Raw genomic sequence first — 17,306 nt, 5'->3', positions numbered from 1 at the left:
TTTCTTTAACAAGCTTATTACTAATTTAAGTTTTGAATTCCAAAAAAAAATCTTTGGGTTACTATGAAAAAAATATTCTGACCCTCAAGTTCTGAAAAAATATTCGGACTTTCAAAGAAAGGGGAAAAAAAGATCTTTTTCTCCAATTAAAAAAAATCATGCGAGGCCCCTCACACTATCCCCCTCCTCCTCACTCGCCCTTGAAACAAGTGGGCAAGTGAAATTGCATTTACAAATTGGATAGACAGGATTTTCTTCATAGGAGTTAGTGCATTTAAGCTGGATATTCAGTTACTTCAGGCCAGTTAAGTAAGGTAGATCACACTGCTTTGTACTTGATATTTTTATTACTTAAACTGTAGATAATGGCACAATTTACATACAGGTATCAGTTTGTTTAGAGTTTTTGTATTTTGACACTTTACTTTTTTGAAAAGGTCAGAGTAATTTATGATATAAATGTTCATGGTGAAGTTGCTGTGAAAGCCAAAGGCACTTTTTAATTATTTATATAATTTCACATTTTCTTGGCAGTCAGATTGTTTTGACACTATTGCACAAACGTATGATCATTTTAGATGTTCCTTTATTTAATGAAAGATAATAAGACTGGCTTCCATCATTTTTCAGATGTTGTACAACTACAGGACTCTCAGTCTCACTCAAGTTGATGGGTCAGTTGCACGAATGGTAACTGTAATTCACACTGGTCACGGGAAAAAGTGCCGCTGTGTGGGAATCAATTGTAGTTTCTCCGGTTTGTATTTCGTATGTTTTTACAGCAATGTAGCGAGTTTGAAAAATTCTGCGGGCAAAGTAGAACACTTAATTCATATCTTACATAGACAGGAACTGTTTTTGCCAGAAAGTTCGGCTGTGTTGCACAGTGTAAGAATTTGTGCAGGGCGAATGGTGCTGCCATGGAGTTGGAGATTTATGTACATAATTTTGCACTTAATGTCTATAAGTTCTGTAAGATTTAGGTATGACTATACATGACACATCTAAGTAGGAGAACAGTCTATTCTTATATTTAAATAACAATAAAAACCAGTAAGAGGAACAACAGGTCAAAGGCAACAGTTAAATATGAATGATTTTAATTTCTTATATTTGCCACAATTACTAGGCTGCTAAAAACTGGCAAGATTGACAGCTACAGGATTTTTTATAACCACAGTGTAATGATATGAAAACTATCAGTATTACAGGGGCGTCAAATTCAAGTGTCCGTATTGCCCAGGTTGTCCCAAAGCTTGTACGGACAAGTGAAATTTGACAAGAATTTACTATATAACTATCATACGGACAAGTAAAAAATAGCAAATGACAAAAACGGACAAGCAAGTAAAAATCAGATTTCCGCCCCTGTATTAGTGTTCAGTTTTAAAATGAAACAACTGTCCTACATCAAAAACTGTTTCAGACATAAAAAAGTCATGAGGTTTTTGTAAACAAATATAATGATTGGATAATGATTGAATAATCTTTAAAAAAAATTGAAATGTATGCACTATAATTATGTCCTTGATGTACCACCCCCAAATATTTTCAAAGTCCATTGAGATATTGCTTTGATATTTTGCATACTTGTTTACCATCATGACACAAGTCTGTAAAAAGGAGGAGGCAACTCTATCAAGCATTTTGACTGAATTATGGCCCCTTTTCGACTTAGAATAAATGTTAAAGTTTGCGTACCACCCCAAATATTTTCAAAGTCCATTGAGATATTGCTTTGATATTTTGCATACTTGTTAACCATCCTGACCCCAGTCTGTAAAAAGGAGAAGGCAACTCTATCAAGCATTTTGACTGAATTATGGCCCCTTTTGGACTTGGAATTAATGTTAAAGTTTGCGTACCACCCCAAATATTTTCAGAGTCCATTGAGATATTGCTTTGATATTTTGCATACTTGTTAACCATCATGACCCCAGTCTGTAAAAAGGAGGAGGCAACTCTATCAAGCATTTTGACTGAATTATGGCCCCTTTTCGACTTAGAATAAATGTTAAAGTTTGCGTACCACCCCAAATATTTTCAAAGTCCATTGAGATATTGCTTTGATATTTTGCATACTTGTTTACCATCATGACCCCAGTCTGTAAAAAGGAGGAGGCAACTCTATCAAGCATTTTGACTGAATTATGGCCCCTTTTCGACTTGGAATAAATGTTAAAGTTTGCGTACCACCCCAAATATTTTCAAAGTCCATTGAGATATTGCTTTGATATTTTGCATACTTGTTTACCATCATGACCTTAGTCTGTAAAAAGGAGGAGGCAACTCTATCAAGCATTTTGACTGAATTTTGGCCCCTTTTGGACTTAGAATAAATGTTAAAGTTTGCGTACCACCCCAAATATTTTCAAAGTCCATTGAGATATTGCTTTGATATTTTGCATACTTGTTTACCATCATGACCTTAGTCTGTAAAAAGGAGGAGGCAACTCTATCAAGCATTTTGACTGAATTATGGCCCCTTTTAGACTTAGAATATGCTTATTGTAATGTTATAGTTTTACTCATAGCTTATATTATACTATCAAGCACTGAGAATAGTCGAGCGCGCTCTCCACTGACAGCTCTTGTTTATTACTGTTGTTGTACTTCTATTTTTAATATTATTTGTTGGCTTGTGTTTTCAGGAAAAGATGTTACAGCCAGTGTATGAAGACTGAACTTTTGATAGATCACAGGTGCTCTCGCAAAGACTGATGGCCTGGCAGCATAAACTATTCTATGGTAAATAGGGCCTGACATTTGTGTTATGTTTTCAGCTTTTTATACGCCCGTCTCTGGAAGAGCGGGGCGTATTATGTGAACACCCGTGGATTTTGAAATAACTTGGCATAAATGTTCACCATAATGAGATGATGTGTCATGTGCAAGATTCAGACCCCTAGCTCCAAGGACAGTGTCACAATTAGAGGTCAACAGTTAACACGGTCTGTTTCGTGTCCAGTTCAGGGATATAAACTAGCTATTTTTAGCTCGACTATACGAAGTATGGAGAGCTATCCTACTCGACCCGGCGTCGGCATCCTTCCGCGTCCGCACTTTGGTTAAAGTTTTGATGCACTTTCTCTTTATCCTTGTTATTATTTGATGGATTTACTTCAAAGTTAACATAGTTGTTCCTCATCATCAACCACAGAATATGGCACAAGGGTCATATTACTCTTGCACCAGTATATCATGAATTATCCCCCCTTTTTACTTAGAATTTCAGGTTAAAGTTTTTGTGCATTTTCACTTTATCTCAGTTATTACTGAATGAATTTGATTCAAACTTAAAATAGTTGTTCAACATCATCAGTCACATCATATTACACAATGGCCATAACTCTTGCACCATTATTTCATGAATTATCCCTCTTTTTTACTTATAATTTTAGGTTAAAGTTTTGATGCACTTTCACTCTAACTCTTGTTATTACTGAATGGATTTGATTCAAACTTAAAATAGTTGTTCCACCTTCTCACCCACATCATATGACACAAGGTTCATAACTCTAGCACCAATTTTTCATGAATTATGCCACTTTTACTAAGATTTAAAGGTTAATTTCGATGCATTTTCACTATATCTCAAGTCATTACAAAATGGATTTGATTTAACATGACACAAGGTGCATCACTGTTGCACCAATATTTCATGAATTACGCCTCCTTTTTGCTAAGAATTATACTTAATATTTAATGTTTTGATACACTTGATCCTAAGTATCTCTCTTATTACTTAATTCTTTTGACACAGACTCAAGCTATTATCCAATATTTCATCCACGTTGGAGTCATTAAACACTCCAGTGACAGCTCCAGCTTCAACTAATGTGCCCAGTTTCACTATCCAGCAGCGAAATAGTAGAGTGCGCTGTCTCCTGTGACAGCTCTTGTTATTTAGGGCAGACTGTCAAAAATAATTGTTTAACGTTATGTATATGAGCATTTTCTTCAACAATTTAGGGGCCCAGCCCAAAATCAAGGGGCCATGGGCTACTTGGCTCCTGCTAATTTATATCCCTGCAGTCTATAACTCTGCCAACCATGAAGGGATTTTGAAATAACTTGGCATAAATGTTTACCATAATGAGACAATGTGTCATGCACAAGACCCAGACCCATTGCTCCAAGGTCAAGGTCACAGAAGTCAAAGGTCAACAGGGTCTGTTTTGTGTCCGGTCCATAACTCTGCCATTCATCAAGGGATTTTAAAATAACTTGGCTTAAATGATCCTCTTAATGAGCCATGTCAGTGTCAGTCCCCTAGTTCTAAGGTCAAGGTCACAATTATAGGTTAAAGGTTAACATTGTCTGTTTCTTGTCCAGTCCATAACTCTGCTATTGATGAAGGGATTTTGAAATTACTTGGCTTAAATGTTCCCAATTTATGAGATGACGTGCCATGTAGAAGACCCAGACCCCTAGCTCCAAGGTCAATGTTACACTTAGAAGTCAAATGTGTATTTTGACTTGTCCAATGAACAGCCTATAAAACATGTACGTTACTTGACACAACAACTGACAGTTTACAGTTTGAATTCTGGAAAAGGGCAGCATAAAGGGGCCACACTTACAAACAGTTCAGCGCCTTTGAAAAATCAATAATATCAAAGAACTGTTACCTATCTTTGTTTCAATGCATTTGCAATAATCACCCATTGCTGAAATTTCACATCATAAACTTGATGGAATATAGTTTTATTTTTATTTCTTTACAAATAGTGTTCATTTTTTATAAGGTAACAACTTTTAGCTCATCTGTCACTAGTGACAAGGTAAACTTTTGTGATCGCCCTTCGTCTGTCATCGTTGTCCATCCACAATTTCTTTTGAACATGATAGAGACCACATTTTGCAATTGATTTTAATTAAACTCGTACCTAATTTGTGTGAGTATAACATCTTGGTTCCTTTGTTTTGAAAACTGGCCAGATCCCATCATTGGTTCCAAAGTTATGACCCCTTAGAAAAGGGCCAAAATTGCTATTTTTGCTTTTGCAGCCATATAGTCACTTCATATATGTTTTGATTTGATACAAACTTGCAAAATATTTTTCACATCAATATATCTTAGATTCCATGATGAATCTGTAAGGTCCAATCATAGGTTCCAGACTAACAGCCCCTGAAGGGACCAAAATTTGTAATTTTACCTTATGAACTCGATAGAAGTGACATTTTACATTCAATTTTAACCACACTTATATACAACTTGTCAAAATAAGATCTCAATTCTTTAAAAAAAAAACGACTGGATTCCACCATTGGTTCTTGAGTTAATGCCTCTAAAATTTTGGCCCTTCTAGCCATATAAAGATTTTTGATACGCCCGCCTAGCTCAGAAGGTAATGCATTGGTCTACAGATCGTGGGGTCATAAGTTCGTTCCTCAGGCGGGGCATATTTTCTCTGCAGCAATTTGATAGAAGACATTGTGTCTAAGATCGTTCGTCCTCCACCTCTGATTTATGTGGGGAAGTTGGCAGTTACTTGCGGAGAACTGGTTTGTACTGGTACAGAATCTAGAAAAACTGGTTAGGTTAACTGCTCGTCGTTGCAAGACTGAAATACTGTTGAAAAAATGGCGTTAAACCCAAAACAAACTTGCACAAAATGTTTATCTTGATGATCTCTAGGCCAGGTTAAAAACCGTGTCATATGGGTTCAAAAACTAAGTCACCCAGTCAAATCAAAAGAAAAGCTTGTTAACAAATTCAATCTTGAGACCACATTTATGAGCTCTCTTCATGAAACATGGTCACAATCATTTTAATCTTGATGATTTCTAGGTCAGGTTCGAAACTGGGTCATGTGGGTTAAAAAATTAAGTCAAATCAAAGGAAAAGCTTGGCCATATTTATGACCATATCTTCATGAAACTTGGAAAGAATGTTTATCTTGATGATCCCTAGGCCAAGTTTGAAACTGGGTAATATGGGATCTAAAACTAGGTCACCACTCAAAGGAAAATCTTGTTAACACTGTAGATGCAACATTTATGACCTTATCTTCATGAAACTTGGTCAGAATGTTTATCTTGAATATTCCAAGGCCAAGATGTGGATTAAAAACTAAGTCACTTATTCAAATCAAAGGAAAAGCTTGTTTATACTTTAGAGTCCACATTAAGACCTATATTCATTAAACTTGTTCAAAATGTTTATCTTGATGATCCCTAAGCCAGTTTCGGGTCATGTGGGGGTCAAAACTAGGTCACCTGCACATTCAAAGGAAAGACTTATTAACACTGTAGAGGCAGCATTTACGACCCTATATTCATGAAACTTGGTCAGAATGTTTATCTTGATGATCCCTAAGCCAGGCAATTGTTTGAAACAGGGTCATTTGGGGTAAAAAACTAGGTCACACACTCGGATCAAAGGAACACTTGTTATTACATTTATTACCCTGTTGTCATGAAAGTTGATCAGAATGTTTATCTTGATCCTTTATGTCAAGTTCAAACCTGGGTCATGTGGGGTCAAAAACTAGTTCAAGTGCTCAAATCACAAGTTTATTCAAATCATGACCCCTGGGGTCACATAGGTAAAGTACCAGGTAGTAGTAAACTTAAAATCTTCTACAACCACAGGGCACAGACCTTACATATATTGCATTTAGCATATTTAACAGGTGAACAATACAGGGTCATCATGACCTCTTGTTGAGAATATTTTAAGTATGGTATCCATCGTATGGGACAGCACAGCAGAAGATGTAATGGCCAGGTAGATTAATTGTAAAGATGTTGTTCCTTTATCAAATATTTCTGTGTTTTGAAGATACACTCCTAAACCTTAATTAATAAGCATTTATCTGTTTGTTAACATTATCAGTGTGATAAGAAATAACTTAAACCATTTTATTTCACTGTATTTTAGCGGAATTAAGTGAAAACTTAACAGTTTCATGATTGTGTATTGAAGGATGTTTAGGTCACTACTTGGCTGTTTTCAATGAAAATTTTGTTAAACAATGATATGGAACAATGCCTGTAAATTATTTTTTTATTTCAATAGGTTATAAGGGTAATGTCTTTAAACAGAAGCATGCTGTTGTGGAGTGAAAGTGCACAAACCATTGATAACCCTTTGGAGAATCAGTACCAGGTAATGAGCAAACCAAAACAATAGTCTAAATGTTTCAGTGAAAAAACAATATACCGGTAATGAGTTATAGTGCAGGCTGTCAGTCTGAATTCAGGGTTAAAACTATCTGGCTAGTAAAAAGGCCTTGCCTTATTTTCTATTTGCAAATTACATTCCACAATTGTCAATCTTTTTAGCTGGACTATTCAAAGAATAGGTAGAGCTGTTGGACTTACCCATGCGTAAGCCAGTATCTCGGTACCCATCAAGGGAATGGATTGAAATTCACACACGTTCACTGTGATGATCTGACATGCAGTGCACAGGTTCCATAACTCTATTTTGTATTTTTCAAAATATTATGCCCCTATTCCAACTTTGCAGTTTCTTGGGTTTTTGTATGTAAAGTTAAAACTAGTCTCTTAGTACCCACTAGTTGGAATCATGGATTGAAACTTAACACAAATTTCCATTGTTATAAGCTGATATGCATTGCACAGGTTCCATAACCCTGTTTTGCAATTTTACAAAATTTTGCCTCTTTTTTTCGTTTTCAATATTCAATTGACAAGATTGTTGAACACTAATAGTCGAGTGTTGCTGTCCTCTGACAGCTTTTGTTAAGCGGTTAGGTCTTTTCTTTGCTGTGATATGAATGCATTGTCGGCTTGTTGATATATATTTTATAAGTGGCTGTGCTGTCCTTAAACTTGGACACTATGTTAATGGACATAATATCTTGGCAAATTTCATTTTCAATTAAATATATGCGCTTTTCACCATACAAATAATATAACTATGTTGTTTAAATGGAAATTTTAAATGGAATTTCAAAATTGTACACTGATTAAATATTTAGGTATATATACAGTATGATAATACGATTTTTTATGATTTTATATTTTTAGATGTCTTTTCAAATGTTTGCCATTCTGAAGTTTTTTTTGACTGAGCAGTGTCAAACAGTCTTCGGATCCTAGAGAATCAGTTCCTCCAAATGAACAAATCACAACAGTCATAAAAATTATGGGCAGAGATATTTCATGGAAGAGAGATAACATGACAATACAAAAATAGGTACAGTATATAAAGGATAGGATGGCAACCATTTTCTATACACAACCTTTTCATAGTTCATAATGGGCTTCTTTTGTTATACCCTGCCGAAGGCGGAAGTATATAGTTTTGGCTTTGGCAGACCATCTTTTCAGCCGTCCTTCCATAGTCATTTCTCGTAGTATAAAATGTGGTAGTACTGTTGACTGCTATAAAGAAATATGTTCCTGCAAGTTTCAGTTGCATTATTTGAGGAAGCCAAGATTTATAGCCCTTTGTACTTGTATCTACATGTATATATAGAACAGTCCATACTAAAGTTTAGGTCAATTTTACAACTAGGTCATCAGCTGTTAAGCACAAGGCCACTAACTCAAATCATATAAAAAAAAACTATTTATCCATGAACCATTGAAGATACCAAATTTTCTACATGAACAATATAAAACCTTGTCAGAATGTTTGTCTTTATCAATTGTTCAAGCAATAGAAAAATCTTGTATATAGGCTAGAGGACATTTACTTGGTCTGTAGATGAAATATAGCTATAGATGTTAGTCTTAATGGTCACTTAGTCAAGTCAAAGAAAAACCTTGTTAGCACTCCAAATACCATACCTGATCCATAGGAAACCTGGTCAGAAAGTTTGCTTTTAATAAGAAATCAAGATTATTTTAGAAACTTGGCAATCCATAATAATAAAAAAATGCATCTCTGGATAAGATCGTAGGACAAACCTGTTTTCAATCCACTGGCCACATTTTCTGAGTGATCTACATGAAATTTTGTCAGAATGTTTTTCTTTATATGATGAAACTTTGTCAAATGGGGATCCTATAATAAGTTACAGGAACAGTTGTCTGATATACCTGAAATCTTGTTGGAATGTTGGTCAAAATGAATTAAATGGTAGTTGCAAAACTTTGTCACCTAGGCATAAAATCTAGGTCATTTGGTCAGATAATAGAAAATCTTTACCAATCACATTTTGGAATGAATTTTCATTAAACTTTTATTGTCCATCAAGTTTTTCACCAATTTACTTCATCTACACGACATGCAGAGCGCGCAACCCATGACCAAGGTCAAGGTCACACTTTGGGGCAAATAGCTTAAACTCGTGTGCACCACATATCTAAACTGTAAGATTTTTAGCTCACCTTAGCACAAAGTGCTTAAGGTGAACTATAGTGATATCCCTGTGTCATCGTCATCAACAATTTGCCTGTATGCACTTTATTGGTTACAGTTTCAATCACATCTTAATGAAACTTGGTCAGTCTGTTACCCTTAATAAAATCTCAGACAAGGTTGTTACTGGGTCATGTGGGCCAAAAATTAGGTCACACGGTCAATAGATAGTAAACCCTTGTTCTAACACTCAATGGCACATTTTGTACCAAACCTTTATGAAACTTTGGTCAGGATGTTTGTCTCTATAAAATCTAGACAAATTACCTGATTTCAAATACTAGGTCATTAGGGCAAATCATACAAAAATCTTGTAAACACTCTAGAGGCCACATCCTGATTTTCTTAAACCTAAGAATATTTGATTTTGTCAAATCTAGACCAAGTCTCAAATTAGATTACAAAAGGTTTAAAAGTAGGACAGTAGCAGAAATCATAGAAAAACTTTGTTAACACTATAGGCAACATCTTCTGAATGAGACAAAGTGGCATGCGCAAAAACCTGGGCACTTAGCTGAAAGGTCAAAGTCACACTTAGAAGTCAAAGGCCAAAAGGGCTTTTTTCCCTGTCCAGTCTGTAACTCAAAAATTCTTTAAGGGTTTTTAATATTACTTGGCACAAATGTTTACCACCATAAGACGGAGTGTGCAAGAACCAGGTCCCTAGGTCAAAGGTCAAGGTCACATATAGAGGCCAGTGGTCAGATACAAGAATGACTTTGTATAGCGCATTTCTTTTTCATGCACGGAGGAATTTTAATGTAACTTAGCTCAATGTTCACCACTATGAGACGGATTGTCATGCGCAAGAACCAGGTCCCTAGGTCTAACATCAAGCTCACACTTGGAGGTCAGATGTCAAATTGAAGAATGACTTTGTCCAGAGCATTTCTTCTTCATGCCTTGAGGGATTTTGATTAACTTAGCACAAATGTTCACCACCATGAGCACCCTTGTATGCTCACCTGAGCAATGCTAAGGTGAGTTATTGTGATCACTCAGTGTCTGTCTGTCTGTATGTCTGTCAACATTGAGCTTGTGAATGCTGTAGAGGCTGTATTTTTATGCCCCCGATTACCACAGTAAGACGACGTGTCGCGCGCAAGACCCCGGTCCGTATGTCAAAGGTCCTAAACTCTAACATCGGCCATAACTATTCATTCAAAGTGCCATCGGGGGCATGTGTCATCCTATGGAGACAGCTCTTGTTTGTTACTATACTATATACATAGACACAATCTTTTGCGCACCAACTCTCCTCATCCCCTTGACACAATTTAATGAAACTTCACACAAGTGATCAGTAACAACAGTAGTTGTGCATGGGGCATGTTAGGTTCTTTCAGAAAAAAAAATTGCAGAGTTACGGGACTTTGTTTTTTGTTACTATACTATATACATAGACACAATCTTGTGCGTACCATCTCTCCTGATCCCCTTTACACGGTTTAATGAAACTTCACACAAGTGATCAGTAACAACAGTAGTTCTAGAGGTCACACAATAAAATCTTAGACCACTTCGATATTGGGTCATCTGGGGTCAAAAACTAGGTCACCAGGTCAAATCAAAGGAAAAGCTTGTTAACACTCTAGAGGTCACAATTTTGGCCCAATCTTAATGAAACTTTGTCAGAATATTACTCTCTATGAAATCTTGGCCAAGTTCAATATTGGGTCATGTGAGGTCAAAAACTAGGTCACCTGGTCAAATCAAAGGAAAAGCTTTTTTATCACTGTAGAGGCCACATTTATGACTATATCTTCATGAATTTTGGTCAGAATGTTAATCTTAATGGCCTCAAGGTCCAGGCTGAATCTGGGTCATGTAGGATCAAAAACTAGGTCACCAGGTCAAATCAAAGGAAAAGCTAGTTATCACTGTAGAGGCCACATTTATGACCATATCTTAATGAAACTTGGTCAGAATGTTGATCTTGATGATCTATAGGTCAATTTCAAATCTTGGTCAGGTGGGGTCAAAAACTAGGTTACAAGATCAAATCAAAGGAAAAGCTTGTTAACACTGTAGAGGCCACATTTATGACTGTATCTTCATGAAACTTGGTCAGAATGTTAATTTTGATGATCTTTAGGTCAGGTTCGAATCTGGGTCATGTGGGGTCAGAAACTAGGGCACTGGGTCAAATCAAAGGAAAAGCTAGTTAACACTTTAGAGATCACATTTATGACCATATCTTTATGAAACTTAGTCAGAATGTTAATCTTGATGATCTTTAGGTCAATAGGTCAGGTGAGCGATACAGGGCCTTCATGGCCCTCTTGTTTAGCTCACCAGAGCCAAAGGCTCAGGGTGAGCTATTCTGATCACTCCGTCGTCCGTAAAATTTCTACTTTAAACGACATCTCCTCATAAACCGCTAGGCCAATTTCATCCAAACTACACAGGAATGTTTCTTGGGTGAAGCTCTACAAAAGGTGTTCAAAGAATTGAATTCCATGCAGAACTCTGGTTGCCATGGCAACCGAAAGGAAAAATTTTAAAAATCTTCTTCTCAAAAACCAGAAGCCCTAGAGCTTAAATATTTGGTGTGAAGCATTGCCTAGAGGACCTCTACCAAATTTGTTCAAATCATGACCCCGGGGTCAAAATTGACCCCGCCCCAGGGGTCACTTGATCTTACATAGGAAAATCTTAAAAAATCTTCTTCTCAAAAACCAGAAGCCCTAGAGCTTAGATATTTAACATGTAGCATTGCCTAGTGGACCTCTACTAAATTTTTGCAAATCATGACCTCAGGGTCAAAATTTACCCCGCCCTAGAGGTCACTTGATTTTACATAGATTTCTATAGGAAAATCTTCAAAAAAATTTAAAAAATAAACCAGATCTAGAAGGCCTAAAGCTTAGATATTTGACATGTAGCATTGCCTAGAGGACCTCTACAAAATTTGTTCAAATCATGACCCCCGGGGTCAAAATTGACCCCGCCCCATAGGGTTACTTAATTGTACATAGAAAAATCTTCAAAATTTTCTAAAAATAAACCAGAAGGCCTAGAGCTTAGATATTTGACATGTAGCATTACCTACTAGACCTCTACAAAATTTGTTCAAATCATGACACCCGGGGTCAATTTTGACCCCGCCCCAAGGGTCACTTTATTTTACATTGGAAAATCTTCAGAAAATTTCTAAAAATAAACCAGAAGGTCTAGAGCTTAGATATTTAATTTGTAGCATTGTCTAGTGGACCTCTACAAAATTTGTTCAAATCATGACCTCCGGGGTCAAATTGACCCCGCCCCATAGGGTTACTTAATTGTACATAGAAAAACCTTCAAAATTTTCTAAAAATAAACCAGAAGGCCTAGAGCTTAGATATTTGACATGTAGCATTACCTAGTGGACCTCTACAAAATTTGTTCAAATCATGACCCCAGGGGTCACTTTATTTTACATAGAAAAATCTTCAAAAAATTTCAAAACAAGAGCTGTCTCCATAGGATGACACATGCCCCCGATGGCACTTTAAATGAATAGTTATGGCAGATGTTCGAGTTTAGGACCTTTGACCTACGGAGCTGGGTCTTGCGCGCGACACGTCGTCTTACTGTGTCACACATTTATGCTTAGTTATTTTAAAATCCATGCATGAATGACAAAGATATGGACCGGACACCCATCAATGCACTATCATGAAAAAAGACTTTAATCTAATGGACCTGACTTTGAGTACGACCTGGTTTGCCCATCATGTTTACTGTGTACACATTCATGCCAAGTTATTGAAAAATCATCATCGATGACAAAGATTGGACCGACCGCCATCAATGCACTATCCTAAGTTAAGTGTGACCTTGACCTTTGAGATACGGACCTGGGTCTTGCACGCGACACGTCGTCTTACTGTGGTACACATTCATGCCAAGTTATTTGAAAATCCATCCATCGATGACAAAGATATGGACCGGACACGCCCATCAATGCACTATCCCTTAATGTCTAAGTGTGACCTTGACCTTTGAGGTACGGACCTGGGTCTTGCGCGCGACACGTCGTCTTACTGTGGTTCACATTCATGCCAAGTTATTTGAAAATCCATCCATCGATGACAAAGATATGGACCGGACACGCCCATCAATGCAATAACCTTTAATGTCTAAGTGTGACCTTGACTTTTGAGCTACGGACCTGGGTCTTGCGCGCGACACGTCGTCTTACTGTGGTACACATTCATGCCAAGTTATTTGAAAATCCATCCATCGATGACAAAGATATGGACCGGACACGAAAAATGCGGACAGACCGACAGACAGACGGTTCAAAAACTATATGCCTCCCTTCGGGGGCATAAAAATAAACCAGAAGGCCTAGATCTTAGATATTTGACATGTTGCATAGCCTAGTGGACCTCTACAAAATTTGTTCAAATCTTGACCCCACAGGGTTAAATTTACCCAGGCCTAAGGGTTACTTGATTTACATAGGGAAAACTTTGCTAAAAATAAACCAGAATGCCTAGATCTTAGATATTTGATATGTTACATTGCCTAGTAGACTTCTACAAACTTCAAATCATGACCCCTGGGGTAAAATTGGCCCCGTCCCAAGGGTTACTTGATTGTACATCGGAAAATCTTCGAAAAATTTTCTAAATCAGTTTGACATTTGAAACATGTAGCTCATATTACTCAGGTGAGCGATCTAGGGTCATCATGACCCTCTTGTAGGTGTATTTTGACCTATCTCTACCTGGTAAAGAGTTTAGTATGGACTTATATTAGAAATATTTTTTCTTGTTTGTATATAGGATTAACTTCCCATTGTTGTTACTATAAATAACTTACAAGTTTTTAGCTGAGGTGAGCTTTTGTGATCGCCCAGTGTCTGTCATCGTCAACAATTTGACTGTTAACACTCTAGAGGTCACAATTTTGGCCCAATCTTAATGAAACTTAGTCAGAATGTTACCCTTAATAAAATGTTGGATGAGTTTGATATTGGGTCATCTTGGGTCAAAATCTAGGTCACCAGGTCAGATCAAAGGTAAAGCTTATTAAGAATCTTTAAGTCACATTTATGATAATATCTCTATGAAACTTGGTCAGAATGTTCATCTTGATGACTTTTAAGTCAAGTTAAAATCTAGGTCAAGTGAAAACAGAAACTAGGCCACCAGGTCAAATCAAAGGAAAAGCCAGTTAACATTCTATAAGCCACATTTATGGCCTTATCTTAATGAAACTTGGTCAGAATGTTAATCTTGATGATCTTTAGGTCAGATTTAATTTTGTGCAAGGTGAGGTCAAAAACTAGGTCACTAGCTCAATTCAAAGGAAAAGCTAGTTAACACTCGATAAGTCACATTTATGACCATATCTTAATGAAACTTGGTCAGAATGTTAATCTTGATGATCTTTAGTTCAAGTTTAAATCTGGGTCAGATGGGGTAAAAAACTAGGTCATCTGATCAAATCGAAGGTAAAGCTTGTTAACACTGTAGAAGCCACATTAATGACAATATCTTGATAACTTTATCAGAATGTTTATCTTGAAGGTCTTTAGGTCAAGTTTCAATCTGGGTCAGGTAGGGTCAAAAACTTGGTGACCAGATCAAATCAAATGTAAAGATTGTTAACACTCGAGAGACCTGAATTTAAGTTTGAAACTCATGGATGTCTTGATGACCTCTAAGTCAGGTTCGAATCTGGGTCATGTGGGGTCAAAAACTAGATCAACAGGTCAAATCAAAGGTAAAGCTTGTCAACAATCTAGAGGTCAAATTTATGACTGTATCTTCATGAAACTTGGTCAGACTGTTAATCTTGATGATCTTTAGGCCTAGTTGGAATCTTGGTCATGTGGGGCCAAAAACTAGGTCACTAGGTCAAATTAAAGGGAAAACTAGTTAACACACTAGAGGCCACATTTATGACCATATCTTAATGAAACTTGGTCAAAATGTTAATCCTGATGATCTTTAGGTCAATAGATCAGGTGAGTTATACATGATTTTCATGGCCCTCTTGTTTTATAATTTGCCAATAAAAATCAATATGAAAATGCAGGTGCTAGTGTAAAGAAATTGCTATGACAGGAGTATGTTGTGACATTTTGACACTTTTGTTTATATTTATGGATGTTACTTAACAATAAACATCTGTAGGTTTTTGTATATGCAAATTTTAATCCAAGCGTTTGATACAACATATTGTATATATATATATATATATATACAATATTGTTTATACATCACTGACAGATATCGTATATATTCATAATGTTGCACTGCAGTAGAGAAAATTAGGTGCTTTCCAGGAGACTTTGTATTGCATGGATAACTTCATTCACTGGTTATCTTGAGAACCATTTGGACTTGAGGCTTCATAGTTTATTAGATGTTAAGTCTCCAAATAATTTCTGGGTCATGAATTCAAAGGTCAATGTCAGTTAGGGTCAAATCCATTTTAAAGCAATATCTTAAAATCTGTTTGAACTACACACTTCAAATTTCATAGGTTGATTGGTCTCCTTTAGAAGATTACCTTTATGAATTTTGGGCCACTGGGTCAAAGATCAAGGTCACTTAGCATCGTATTCTTTATAGATCAATATCGGCAAATCTAATTTACCCAGTCTCCTTGAGAAGATGACCCTTAATTATTTCCAGGTCATGGGGTCAAAGGTCAAGGTCACTTAGGGTGAAAACCATTTTAATTCAACACCCGCAGGTCTGTTTGACTTACATACTTCCAGTTTTATAGGATGGTTAGTCTCCTTTAATAGAAGACACCTATTAAACTTGAACCTGGGTCAAAGTTCAAGGTCATTTAATATCTAAGGCTATCAGTGGGGATATGTGTTTTTCAAACAGCTCTTGATGTATTTCAGTCTACTTTACAGCTTGTCTTGCATACTTTTAATTAATATACCTGTCAACATGCCCAACACACATTTATGAGGAGTATATTACAGTTCAATTAATACTGTGATTTGACACTAAGAGCTCATAACTGTATTTTTGCTTCTGTATCTAAATTTTTGCAAACAGATAACACCTTCTATGAATGATTTTATATCATAAGATTTACTAATATAAATCATTACATTTTTCTTTTCAAAAATACAGGTGTTGCAATGGATTCGGAGGTGAAATCATGAGGAGTTGTTGTGATGGCAGAAGAATGAGTGATCATTTAGCATTTTGCACAAGGGTGTACGAGTGGTCCAGTTAAACAGAGATTACAAACAATTAAAACTATAATTTGATATTATATCTACTTGTGATTGATGAAAGTAATTCAAAGTATCATTTGGACAGATCTGATGAGTTAACAAATATTTGAAAGTATACGAGGAACATTTTACACACCTTCAATATTAGTATGTTGTATAGTAAATATAATAAACAATTAAAGTTGAAAAACTGAACTGGTTTTCACTTGATATACAAAGAGGTAGATTAGCATGTTTAGATTTGCCACTGAACATGTGTTTCCATTTCATCAATACTTCCTGTGGTTAAAGTATTCTGATCAAATCTATTTATTTCCGGTTAAGCTAATGTTTCTGCAACTTCAAAAAAGATTTGTTGTGTAACAATGAAATTAATGAGTAGATATTAATATATAAAAAATGTAGGCTAAAGCACGACATATAAGATACCCAAATAGCATCAACTATGATTATTTCTTGGACTTGCTTCCTGATCAACACCCCTTGTCTCCAAATTATAATAACACTTTGATACCAATTTGAATGATTTTCTTTAACTCATCGTAATCGAAGTAACAGGTGATTTTCAGATTCAATATTTACAAATTCATATGAAACCTAGGGATCATCCGACTGTGCTTTAATTGAGACATACATGTATGGCTCGACATATAAGACATCAATTCATAACAGGCATTATTTGAGTCCTTCAGTGATGTCACTCTTGAAAGTGAGTCATCCATGGATGTCAGCCTTTTGAGTCATCCGTGGATGGCTCGTTTACAG

General features: G+C 36.2%; 1 long non-coding RNA gene across 1 annotated transcript in view; it reads left to right on the top strand.

The window, feature by feature from the left end:
* The window catches only part of LOC123545575 (uncharacterized), a 45,485-nt gene extending 28,749 nt beyond the window's left edge, over positions 1 to 16,736 (top strand). Inside the window, exons 3-7 of the long non-coding RNA XR_008370058.1 lie at positions 631 to 757; positions 2,652 to 2,748; positions 7,028 to 7,117; positions 8,005 to 8,173; positions 16,435 to 16,736. This is a non-coding gene — a long non-coding RNA (uncharacterized LOC123545575). The remainder of the gene's footprint in view (positions 1 to 630; positions 758 to 2,651; positions 2,749 to 7,027; positions 7,118 to 8,004; positions 8,174 to 16,434) is intronic.
* The last annotated feature ends 570 nt before the right edge of the window (positions 16,737 to 17,306 follow it).

This window comes from Mercenaria mercenaria, chromosome 3 (genome assembly GCF_021730395.1).
Source record: "Mercenaria mercenaria strain notata chromosome 3, MADL_Memer_1, whole genome shotgun sequence".
In the NCBI taxonomy this organism is placed as follows: Eukaryota; Metazoa; Mollusca; class Bivalvia; order Venerida; family Veneridae; genus Mercenaria; species Mercenaria mercenaria.
Note: the sequence above shows the minus strand (reverse complement) of the source record. Positions and strands in the feature narration are given on the sequence as shown.